We start from the raw sequence: 11,636 nt of genomic DNA, 5'->3' as shown, positions 1-11,636 counted from the left end.
CCCCCATAAAGCAGAGTAGATCAACACTGTGCCTTGCCCAAGCAGGATACTCTTAATACAACTTGCAATAGGACATGACTTGTGTTTTGATTCATAATTTTGAACAGTTCCATTCACCTGAAAACCCAGTTCTACCTTTGTGGTATTTATTCCTGCTTTGTCTTTGTGCCATTGTTATTTCCTTCTCCCTCAACTAACTAATGGCTTATTTAAAGCAGTGGTGCTCAGCTTTATGGCTCTGGGCTGGATGAGTAGTGTAGGGGCAGTCTGCATGTCTGGATTGGGACCCAAGCAACCCCAGTCCTATGGGCTCCTTGTGTGTCCAGAAATTTGGCAGCAGAGAAGCAGTAGCTAATGCTGCCATGGTTTCTTTTGATGCTGAATTTTTAGACTTGTGGGGGGAGTCCTGTGGGCCAGCTAACATGGCTCTGCGGGCTGGGAACTGAACACTCCTGACTTAAATGATTCTAGTGATTTTAATGGTTACTTGCTACAGCTGTTGGGGCATGCGAAGCTATTTTTCTTTTGCTTCCCCACTGTAATTTTAAAGTGGACTTGTTTTGAAAGGCAGGCACCATGTTTGGGGTGTAGGGACACAAGGAATGACAAAAACCCAAAACTGCACTTTTTATATGTGACTATTATGCATAACTGACAGTTTGAACTGCAGAACATTGTCTGAGGCCTTTGGCAGATGTTGCACTTAAGATCACACCTTGTAGTAACCCAGCTACACATTCAGGGAATTAAAGGTGCCATGAAAAAGCAAGTCAGTCACAAAAATGTTACACAAAAAATGTGTAATATTTTTGTGGCCGGCTTTCGTTGTGCCTTAAATTGAATGTGTGGCAGGGTTAGGACTGTACAAGGGGCTCAAGCCATCCCTAGTGTAGTCCCCACTGGCTGTTCCTTGCTGGCTGACAGTCAGTTGATTGTTGGGCACCCAGCTCTCACTTTGCCAATGAAGAGTGAGCCTGGGTACACAAGTGAGTGTGATTTAGATTTGATCCCAAAAATCACATGTCTTGCTATGCACGTGCCTGCAGCACTGATTATTACAGACTAAGCCTCATAGCTTTCTTTTTGAACTAGGTAAGTGTTACTGTCCCCAGTAACCACAGTCTATGGCCTGGGGGTGCTGAAGGAGAGACAAGGTTATTTGCCTAAGTGAGCTGAACAAAGCAGAATGGAATCATCTGACTCTGCCTCTAGATCATGCTAAGCAATAAACTCAGTGATATATTAAAAATTTCAATTTTTTAAAACCTTGTTAGTCATGTTACATTTTAATTAGACTGTTTTTATGGGAGACTTCTTAGTTGTATGGAGTCTAATGGGGACTAGAAGAGGTTTAAATTAGGAAAGCCTGTAGACTATGGGTTCCAGAACATATTTTCTTTCCTGCCAAAATATAAGCTGCCATCTGAAAATATAGACCTCAGTGCCTGCCTCTCCAGAGGAATTTGGTATTGCAGGGTTACCCATGCAAGTTGGTTCTGGCAGAGCCTGACTAAAGCCCAGGTTGCTCAGTAAAACTACAAAACCCCCTTGTTCATAAGGCTATAGATTTAGAGCCTAGTTTAGAAGAAAGTCTGATTATTCTACATCCAGCCCAGATCCCCTAGTCTTCCTTCCTAATAGTTATGTCAGATGTCTTGCACTGTGTAATGCCCTCTGGTAGGCCATGGTTTGTCATGTGATTGGAAGGGGGGTTACTGAAATAAGTAGACTTCCAAGTTTGACCTTGGCTCCTCAGCCTGTTATCTGCCATATAGTCTAATGACATTTGATGAGCAGTGATGAATCCTAGATAAACTCTCTGTGTCTGGGTACCATACATACTGAAATACATGAATCCAGAGTGGTGTGTAAATAGCCAGCCTGGATGAAGAGAAGTTAATCAACTTCCTATCAGAGATTTTATCTCTCTCCAGTATGCTGCAGCCTTAAATCTGTGTCCCTAATAGCTGCTTTGCTGCTTCCGCTCTGAATACATGAGAATCTATATCTGGTAGTAGTGGTAGTCAAATGAGGCTGGCTTATTCTAACTGACCTCCTTGCTGTCCTCCTTGGGGCTGCTTTTGCTGTTGCCAATGAAGGGAGGGGACTTCGCCTTGCTGTGCGGTCTTGAGCCTCTGCAGTCTTCATCCCTGACTCCCTCATTCCTATGAAGTAAACCTCTCAGCTCGGTGTTCAGTCCTTGTCTTTAGAAGCTGCTGTGTCTTGAAAGAGTTTGGAAACCCAGTCTCATGCATGTAATTTAGGTTTGGTCTCTGACACTGACCAGAAGCTTCAAGTCTACAGCTAAGTCCATTATTAGAGTGAAGCAGGGGCTGCTGTTTGCTTTTCAGCCAAAAGCTGCAGACTTCAGCTGTGTTCAGGAAAATCCATACAGCTCTGGTGAAATTAGCGGAGCTGTATATTGGGGTGGATGTAGTCCAAACTTTCCATGAAGTCTTTTAATTGAAAACAGTAGATTCAATGGTCGGGATGGCTGGAACAGATACTAGGTATTGTCACGCAAAAGACAGCGTGGGTCTTTAACCCATGTTTTCTCCCTTAGTCTAAACTGCCTAGACTAAGCAAGGTGGATGGCTTGCATATGTTAACATACCGAATAAGAAAGAATGAAAAGTTCTGAGTAAGACTGTGAACTCTCCGTTAAGGTACACAGCAGTGCCTCACACACCCAAAGGCTGGCTTTCCCCATAGTAACCTCTTGATAGCTGGCTATGGTTGAGGTGCTAGGACAGAGAGAGAACTCAGGGCCTCTCAGTGTTTTAATCAAACCACCATTCAGCTGCGGGTTGGCTAGTCTATCCGTGCACTTCTCTTGTCCTGTGGAGCCGTCAGGGTTGTGCAGGGGTTGGGAAGCCTAAAGAAAAATGCCACTCCAGTGAGTTGGTGACTTAAGGCTGACTGAAAAATGGGGCCTTCAAAGAACTGACTAACCAGGTCTTTTTGCACCTGTGCAAGGCTTTACTTCGGGGCAGGCCATATTTGTTACTGTCAATCTGTCTGGTAGTGCCTGTTATGCCTGCATAACTTAAAATGTGAATGCCTCAAGTCTTCCAACCCATTAAATTATATTGCTGTAACACCCAGAGCCTTAGCGATGGACTCGGACCCCACTGTACTAGGCACCGTACAAAGTAGGAACAAAAAGATAGTGCCTACCCCAAAAAACTTCTGAAGTAATGAGGAAGGGAAATGCATCAAGGTTTAATACAGCTGGCCAAACAGTGGAGCCCTTTAGGCAGGGACAGTTGCTTATGAGTAGATATTTAAAATATATTTGAATAAGCAGTTTGGGTTTTAACATTTTGCTATGCAGTTTTGAATTTCCATTGCAAAGCAGACAAATGCCACCTTTCTTGGAGCCTGCTTTATGCCCTGGAGTGCATTTCTAGTTGGAAAGTCCTTCAAGTAGGAATAAATGAAATCAAATGTCCAAGATGTAATTTAGCTTCCCTTGGGCCTGCCTCTCTCCCCCTCCCATTTTCTTCCTCCAAACAATAATGGTTGTGGCTTTTCTCATGTCTCTGCTGGTCCCAGCCTCCTGAGTGATCAGGTTTGCATGTCTCCTCTTAACTCCTGCTGAACTGATTCTATTAAAACCCCCTTGCTCCACAGGAGGTTTGACCTTTTTCTGAAATACCAAATGTGTCTGCTTTAGAAATCACAAACCTCTTCTCCTCTAAAGAGCCTGTAAATCTGGTTTCAATATTGGGTGATTACAGGCTAAGCAGAGAGCTTGAAAGTAACCAGTCACTTCTGGTAGCAGAGTGCTGGGGCCCTGCTGCCTGCTCCAGGCTGTGATTCTGGGGCCAGATTCTCATTCTTTCTCCATGTACATCTAGAATAAAGCCACTGCAGTTAATAGATTTACCTCAGAATAACAGTGATATAACTGAAATCAGATGGATCCCCAGTGCAGTCCCATGAGGGCTTCTCTTTCTTCCCCCTCCCCTACAGAAAAATGACCCAGGGCTTTAAAAGTCACATTTTTTTTTTTGCATGGTGACATATTCTTCTACAAAATCCCTCTATAAGTAGATGGTGTATCATGATGTCTGCAGACCCAGAGCATGGGGAAAAGACATGTCGCTTGTTCATTGCTCCTATTCTGCTGTCTAGCTGCAGGGCCTCTATCTCCCTTTGGTGTCAGGAGAGTTAGTCAATGAGCAAGTAATTCTGATCAATCAGCTCATTATACTTCCAAAAAAAACAAAGATGACAAAAGGAGCTACCAGATGAAGGTTCTGCTGGCTGCGCAGAAACTCATGTCTCCAGCAATATGAATCCAGGCTCCCTCAAAATAAACAACGTCCTTTTCTTCATTTCACCTCTAACCTTTGTCTGCAGCCTTCTTCATCCCAGTGGGTGAATCCTAAAGTTAAACAAACTGCAAGCAAACAGAGCTGGAGAGGGAGCCACACTGCCTGCAGATTAATGAAGCAGTGCAATGGTTGCATTGTCCAGCCAACCTTGAAAAGAAAATCTAATTCTGAACTGATGGTCAAGGTGGAAAAAACCCTCCACCCTCTTCTGAATGTTCAAAAGCAATGAATGTTTTGCTGCCAGACTTGAGACAAACTGGAGCTGCTGGATAGTCAGAAAATGTTGAGCCACCTACCTTCACATAGTCAAGCTCCTTTTAAATTGTTTTAGATGGTATGCCTAAAACCAAATCTTCTTGAAAAATGGAGGCTCTTATCAACAGGGCTTCCAAGTCAACTCATTTTTTTAAAGGGATTTAAAAAAATAACAAACTACTTTTCTTTTTTCTCAGTACAATCCTTAGGACATAGCTTATGCTGTCCAGCTCAGTTTACACCTGGCAATATCATGTCATCAATTTTTAAGCAGAACCTCTCTCTGAGGTCAGTGGACATTTCTGCTTAGAAACAGCTCACTCTTTCCTGCCTGAAGAGCCATAAACACAGTTGTGACAGCAACTCTTACTGCAATAAGAGCAGGTGTGAATTTAGAGTTTGGGTTTTTTAAGAACCACAAAAGCAGTTACCTTACAATATTTTTGTTTTTGGCAAGGTTACTGTTTTCAAGTTCCTGGCAGCCCAGGCAACCTGATATAAGAAAGGGAGATGTAATTTGTTCCCCTTCATTTGACTGTGAAGGACATTTAAAAAAAATGAGCCCAAACAATATTTTTTAGATGCAACTGGTCTCTAGTCACAGTTTGTCTTCTCCACATTAGATAAAACAGTCTGCCATGATACTTTTCAAATAACCAGCATGGAAACCCCTGTCTACCCTGTGTAAAGCTTCACTTCCATTTTTAAAAAGAGGGCAATCAAGGAAGTTAAAAGCTGGATCATTAAGAACATTCAGCTTGCATCCTTGATGAAGGCAGTGGATCCCTGAAGGACCATTAGCAATGTAATCACAGTTAGGATAACTAATGTGTTCAGAGCCTTTATTAGTCTGTTTTCCAAGAGTGAGATGTCCAGATTGTTTCACTATAACAGACATCAGATTGCAGAGGTGAATCCCCATCCTGTCACTAGGAAGGGAAATAGTTGTGCAGTAAATCTCTCCATGGAACCTGGTTGTGACAGGAGCAAGAGATAAACCATGAAGCTAAGTAGGCTCCCTCCATCTCCCGTACCAATAGGTGGTGGGGGCTGTTTGTATTTGTATGCAAATCAAGGTTTGTATTGAAAAGGCTGCTTTGAAATGCTCAATTTGTTTAGTGCTGGCTGTAAAGTACACCCCTTTCATCAGTACCAGGAGATTTATTAACCTATTTTTCATGGCTATCAACAAAGAATTAGCTTCAGCAGGGTCCCTAGGCACTGTTCCTGTGGTCTAACCCATGCCTACAACCTACACACCACATCTTAGGAGCACTTAAGCAAGTGCTCCATTTACTTAAGAGTCCCAGGTATAATGAGATGTAATTGAAGTCAAGGGAGCTATTCCTGTGTTTAAAGTTGAGCACCTGCTTTATTCTTCGCTGGATTAGGCCCTAACTGCTTTGTTTGTATTGGAGCTGGGTGACTATTTGTGTGAGTAAAATTACAAATATACTAGTGTTTGTGGTACTGGGGCTGTGTGTTGCCAAAGGCATTGGATGATGTTTGCTGTCTTCTATAATTCCTTGCAGCTAGAGGAGGAGGGAAAACTGCAAGTGAAAAAAAGATGGAGGGGACTATTCAGACGGCAGGTTTTAAAAATACTCATGGTCAAATCTATCCAGCATCCAAAACCTAAAGTAATGTACTCTGGAAGAATACCCAGACCCTCTCTCTGTGCCCTCTGTTATCTGAGTCCTAGTCCAGGCTATCATTTTAAAAGTGATTGATTTACAGTCCCTGGTATAATATGTCACCCTGCGCTATTCCCCCTAACAAAATTAGCATGCTTTCTGCTGAGGGGATCAAAGAGGAAAATACAGTCAAGACTAAAACGGCTGAAACTCCTACACCAGTCTGTGCTGGGCAGGATTCCTTAGCTCTGCTCCTCTTGGCTCCACTGTAGCCTTTTTATTATTTTATTTATTATTATTATATTATTACAAAGAATGGTACAATTATGAAGGTTGCAAAGTTAAACCCTCAGTAATTAAGAAATGTGGGAATTGGGGTTGCTTATGCAATCTACAGTAAACCCCTTTGTGTTCCTGTTTTTTAGTGCATAGTCATGCACTATTTTTTCCATGAAATCTTCTCATCCACTTTGTCTTGCTACTTCCCTCACTGGTTCTCAGCACCTGCCCAAACCTTCAAAAATGTCTTTCCCAACCATCTCATCCTGCTATTTCCTCCTCTCCTTCAATTATTGTTGTAATCCAGGTGGTACTCAGATAGGTACCCCCTCTTCAAATGAAGGGATGTTAGTGGGTGCAGGTGAGCTGTGCGAGGCATAGCTGCCTGGCTGTGCTCAGTTCTCCTCCTCTCCCTACAGAGCAGAGCCAGGACACTTGTATCATATTAAACTGTACATAGTTAAGGCTCACCAAGAATTTACAGACTTAACTTATATACACACATGCAATAAAAATATTTACAGTGTATATATTCAAACACACACCACTAGCCACTGACCCCACGTTTAGGCTGACCCCCCAAGGCCCTCTTGGATTGGACTGCAGGTCACGCCTTCCCATTCAGTGCCCTCCAGGCCTGAGGCGAGAGGCCCTCAAGTATAACACAGGGGTTGGTTTAGGGCAGGGGTGGGCAAAATATGACCCAGGAGTCGGATCCGGCCTGTGGGGCCCCTAAAAAATTTAGAAAATTAATATTTATTTACTTCTGCCTGCCTGTCAAAGATCCAGGGGAAGCCGGCAGCAGGACCCGGCAGCAAGGCCCGCCCATCCCTGCCCCCCCAAACCAGAAGCCCCTGCCTAGCAGAGGCTTCTGGCCTGGGACCGTGGGACTGTTCCTGCTTCCCAGAACCGGAGAGGGAAATGTGGCCCTTGACAGCTTGTCAAAACTCGGTAAGTGGCCCTCCACTTGAAATATTTGCCCACTCCTGGTTTAGGGACTGATAATAATAGGGCTGGTGGTGGTAAGCCAGTGATTAAATATTCATAACAGGGCTTTTATCAAACACAATGCATTCAAATACAATAAGGCACAGGGTTTACAACATGTAATCATAGAGGAAGGAAAGGAACAGCATATAGCAGTGACACAACCACTGTGCCCCAGGAAGAAATGACCCCCGGTTTCAAAGAATACCCAGAAAAAGAATATCCCAAAGGGCACCCTTTAACCCTGCTTAAGTTACACACGTGGTCAGGCCTCAACCCGGGAACTCCCTTTCCATCTGGGGCTTCCCCTGCACCACCCACCACAGAGGGGAGGGTCTTCTTCCCTGTGGGAATCCCCTTCCTGGGCAACTCACAACTCCCTAGGACTCACTGAGGTAGCACTTGTCTCCACGGGCGAGGCGTTTCCTCCCTTTGCAGGAGCCCTCAGTTGTCTCAGGGAGCTCTCTTGGCCTGTCATCCTGCTCTTAGCCCTGTGCACTGTCCTGTGCAGAATTGGAGACCCATGCTGCTCATGCAGCCATTGCGTCACTGCAGCTCTATGGCTCGGTGCACCATGCTGTGCACCGATGGCCCTGTTCTTGCCTTATGCAGGATTGGAGATTCACACTGCCTTGCACAGCGGTTGGGGTCCCGTCTGCTCCCGGACCCTCCGTGTACTGGCTTGTGTACTGTCGTCCCTGCCTTGTGCGGTTGGGGTTGTGAACCCTTGCTGCCTAGTGCAGCACCTTGTTGCACTAGGTTGGAGATGCCCAGGCGTGGCCAGGCCAGTGGAGTAGGCACCGACAAGGACGCGGCTTGAGTTATACCAAACTTTTTATTTTTACTTAACAAAATGCACAAAATACTTTGCTACTATTTCTTCCCACGCTAATCTCAATGACTTACATATATAAACAATTAAAACATTACAAACAGTTAACAATGGGGAATTGTGTCCGTTGGGTCATGAGGTTCAGGCCGAGGCCCCTTGCGTTCAAAACCATGAGTGGTCTTGGTGCGGCTGGCCTGGGCCCTAGTCTCAGACCTGGTCGACGGCTCATAGAGGCTATTTAACAGTTAGGAAATTAACAACAGGGAATTGTGTCCGTTGGGTCACAAGGTTCAAACTAAACTCCCTTGCGTTCAAAACTACCCTGTGAGTAGTCTTGGGGCGGCTGAGTTTAGTTCTAGTCCCAGACCTGGTCAACGGCTCAGATTTCAAGAGGCTATTTAACAGTTAGGCTTTCATGCTTACCACAAAGGCAAACAGGAATGGGGAACGCTAGTCACTTCGCGGAGGCCTCAAAAACTGACCCGAGATGGCGCTAGGGGAGGGCGGCCCTGGCGGGTGATCAGTCCGCGGGACCTTTGACTATTGAAGTTTCGATCCGAACTTTCCCCGTCAGGGCTTTTCCCGCAACTGCTTTTATGCTGGTAGGCTGTAGCGTTTTATTTCCAGCGACCAATCAGTTGTCTTTATCCTCAGCAATTTGTTCCCAGTGACCAATTGTGCGCCATGTTAAGACTTTGGGCTGCAGCGTTTTGTTTCAACTCACGCCAGCTATCGTTACCCTGTAATACCAGGCCGATGTGTGGAGTGGATGGAGCAAGCTCCGAGTCGATTTCCTAGTTCTTTTGTTTGTCAGGCAGTTTCGAGGCAGGTGATCTTCTGCTAGGTGAGGGTAGCAGATGCCACTCGTCCAGAGGCCTTTGCGTCAAGGCCTAGCACACTGCTGACTTATAACGTGGCCTGGCCATTCATCTGAGTGTGCCCGCGACACACCTAAGGTCCTGTTCACTCCTGTGCGCCGTTGTCCCTGCTTTGTGCAGGGGGTTGGAGACGTGCTGCCCAGTGCAGTGCCTGAGGTGCCATCTGTCCCCAGACCCACCACACTCCCTACACAGTGGGACTGGGGATGTAGCTACTTGCCACTCCCCATCCAGCAAGGCGCCTTTCCAGTGCTTCTGGGGCAACCACTCTGCCCTGCTGGTCAGCTCAACCAGCTCTTCAGAGCCCTCTTCACCATCCCTTGTTGAAGCCACCCGTGTGCTGGGCACGCTGACTTTTTATCCCCTCTGGAGGCTCTGCCCCCAGATTGAGAATGGACCAATCAGAAAGAGGCCGGGTTAGTTCTCCCTCTGACCTGCCTTTTCACTTCGCCCCTGGGTAGGGGCGGGGCAAGCCTCTCTCCTTCCCTTACCTGATTGTTGCGGGGGGGGAAATGCCCCCTCAGTCACTCTGAGCTCCTCTAGGGCCCGCGAGCCAGGCTGCTGCCGGCAACCCTGCGATATTGTTGTCCATTTTATTATTCTTTTCTGTCTATTTTTCCTTTTGATCCATCTTTAGTGTCTCTCTCATTTCATGGTGGTATTTAGTACAATACAAACAGGTACGTTTTAAGATTTTTTTTAAGTTCTCTTCCTGTAAATGACCCGCTTCATTTCTAGGTAGCTGTGCTTTGGTTGCCAGAGTTAAGTTTGCTTTTGTAATGTCTTTTTGTTATAGGAGATGTGATTTGTAGGGTTTGATCTCCAGGACATTAATTTGTCAGCCCTGTACTTGTGAATATTTATGCTATATTAATTATTACATTCTGGAAATGTTGCAGGGGTGCTTGTGTTTGAAGACAGGCCTCTATCTTTTAGTTACACAAAAATATAGTCTGTCCCCTTCCATTAAATTGCAATACATTTATGTCAGGCAGAGCTCATTTCCTTCTGCTGGAACAAAGGGCACTTCTGAGTTGCTTGAAGTGATGGCTCCTAGGTGCCTGGGAAAATCATTGTTGGGCCTGACTGTGGCAGCTGAAACCCAAGTTCTTCTGGTGTCATTTGGTAGTTTCCAGGAACTCTTGTAGCTGGGAGGTATTTTATGGCAAGCACTTTATCTTAGATTATAATTGACCATGCAAAAGTACTCCCAGCAACCAATGTAATTCAGACTTTGCTAGTATAATTTAGATCTCTATTTTCTATTTACAGAGGGAGGCTTGGGTGGAGTGCTGTGTACATAGCATCAGAAAAACATTCTACTCAGGCTTCAGACTGAGTCCTTACATGTACAGTATTTGTATAGACCTACTGTTTAGTAACCATAAACATGCCTGGAAATTCTCCACATCCAAGGTCTGCATTAGAAATCAATGACTACTCCAGCTGGTGTCTTTGCAGACAGACTATAATGACCCAATGGGCTTTAGTGCATGCCTTAAATATTCACTGACATTTTCTATTTTTAAATGACAATCAATGAACATGACATAACTGAAATTAGCCCATGATTGAGTGAACGCTCACTGAACAATTGTAATCTGTTTTCAGGATAATGGATCAGTTCAGATACTGAAAGCTCCTTATCTACCTATTAATATTTGATAATGCATGACTAATTTGAGAATTTTTAGTAGAACTAGGTGGGTAATGAAATACTGTGGGAACTCATTGTAAGCAACAGGGATACCTGAGACACCTGATACAGAGGGATGCATGGACGTAAGGTTCAAATTTCCTAACTTGGTATCTCCAGAATTACATCCTTGGGTAATAGTAAGCACAGATGCATGATTGTGCTGTCCATTGATGCAATGAAAGTGAACCAAACATATTGTATTCAGCCACATGTCCTAATCCTTACCTCCCAGACAAATTGATTTTCCTTTTATGGAAATGCTGATTTTAATAGGAGTGCTGCCTGGAGTAAAAGCTTCATGCAACGGTGTAAGAAAGAGTGGGTGAGTGGACCATGAGCCTCAGGTGTTGCATTAGTGGTAGGGGATGCTGGAATGGAGTTGGGGGAACACCTCACCCTCCCATTTCATCCCTCCCTCTCCTCCACTGCACCCTGCCTCTTCCTTGCAGTGCTTTCCACTCTATTTCTGGCCCTGGCAGGTGGGAGAGCAGAGCAGTAGCAGTGGCTCATTGTGTAGGAACAGTTGCCAGAGGTTTGCTACGGTTGGGAGGTGATATTGCTTCCTTTTCTGCTGTTGAAGATTAGAGTTTAAACAGCTGACGTGGCAGCAGCAAATAAAAGGAGGTGACATCCACCCACTCCACTGTAGCAAACCACTGGTTGCTGCTCCTGCACCGTGAGTTGCCACTGTCCAAGGCACAGTACAGGCCAGTTAAGCCTCTGGCTGCATGA

Source organism: Gavialis gangeticus, unplaced genomic scaffold (assembly GCF_001723915.1).
Source record: "Gavialis gangeticus isolate Ggan-Ray unplaced genomic scaffold, GavGan_comp1, whole genome shotgun sequence".
NCBI classification, from domain to species: Eukaryota; Metazoa; Chordata; order Crocodylia; family Gavialidae; genus Gavialis; species Gavialis gangeticus.
This window is presented reverse-complemented; position numbering follows the sequence as displayed.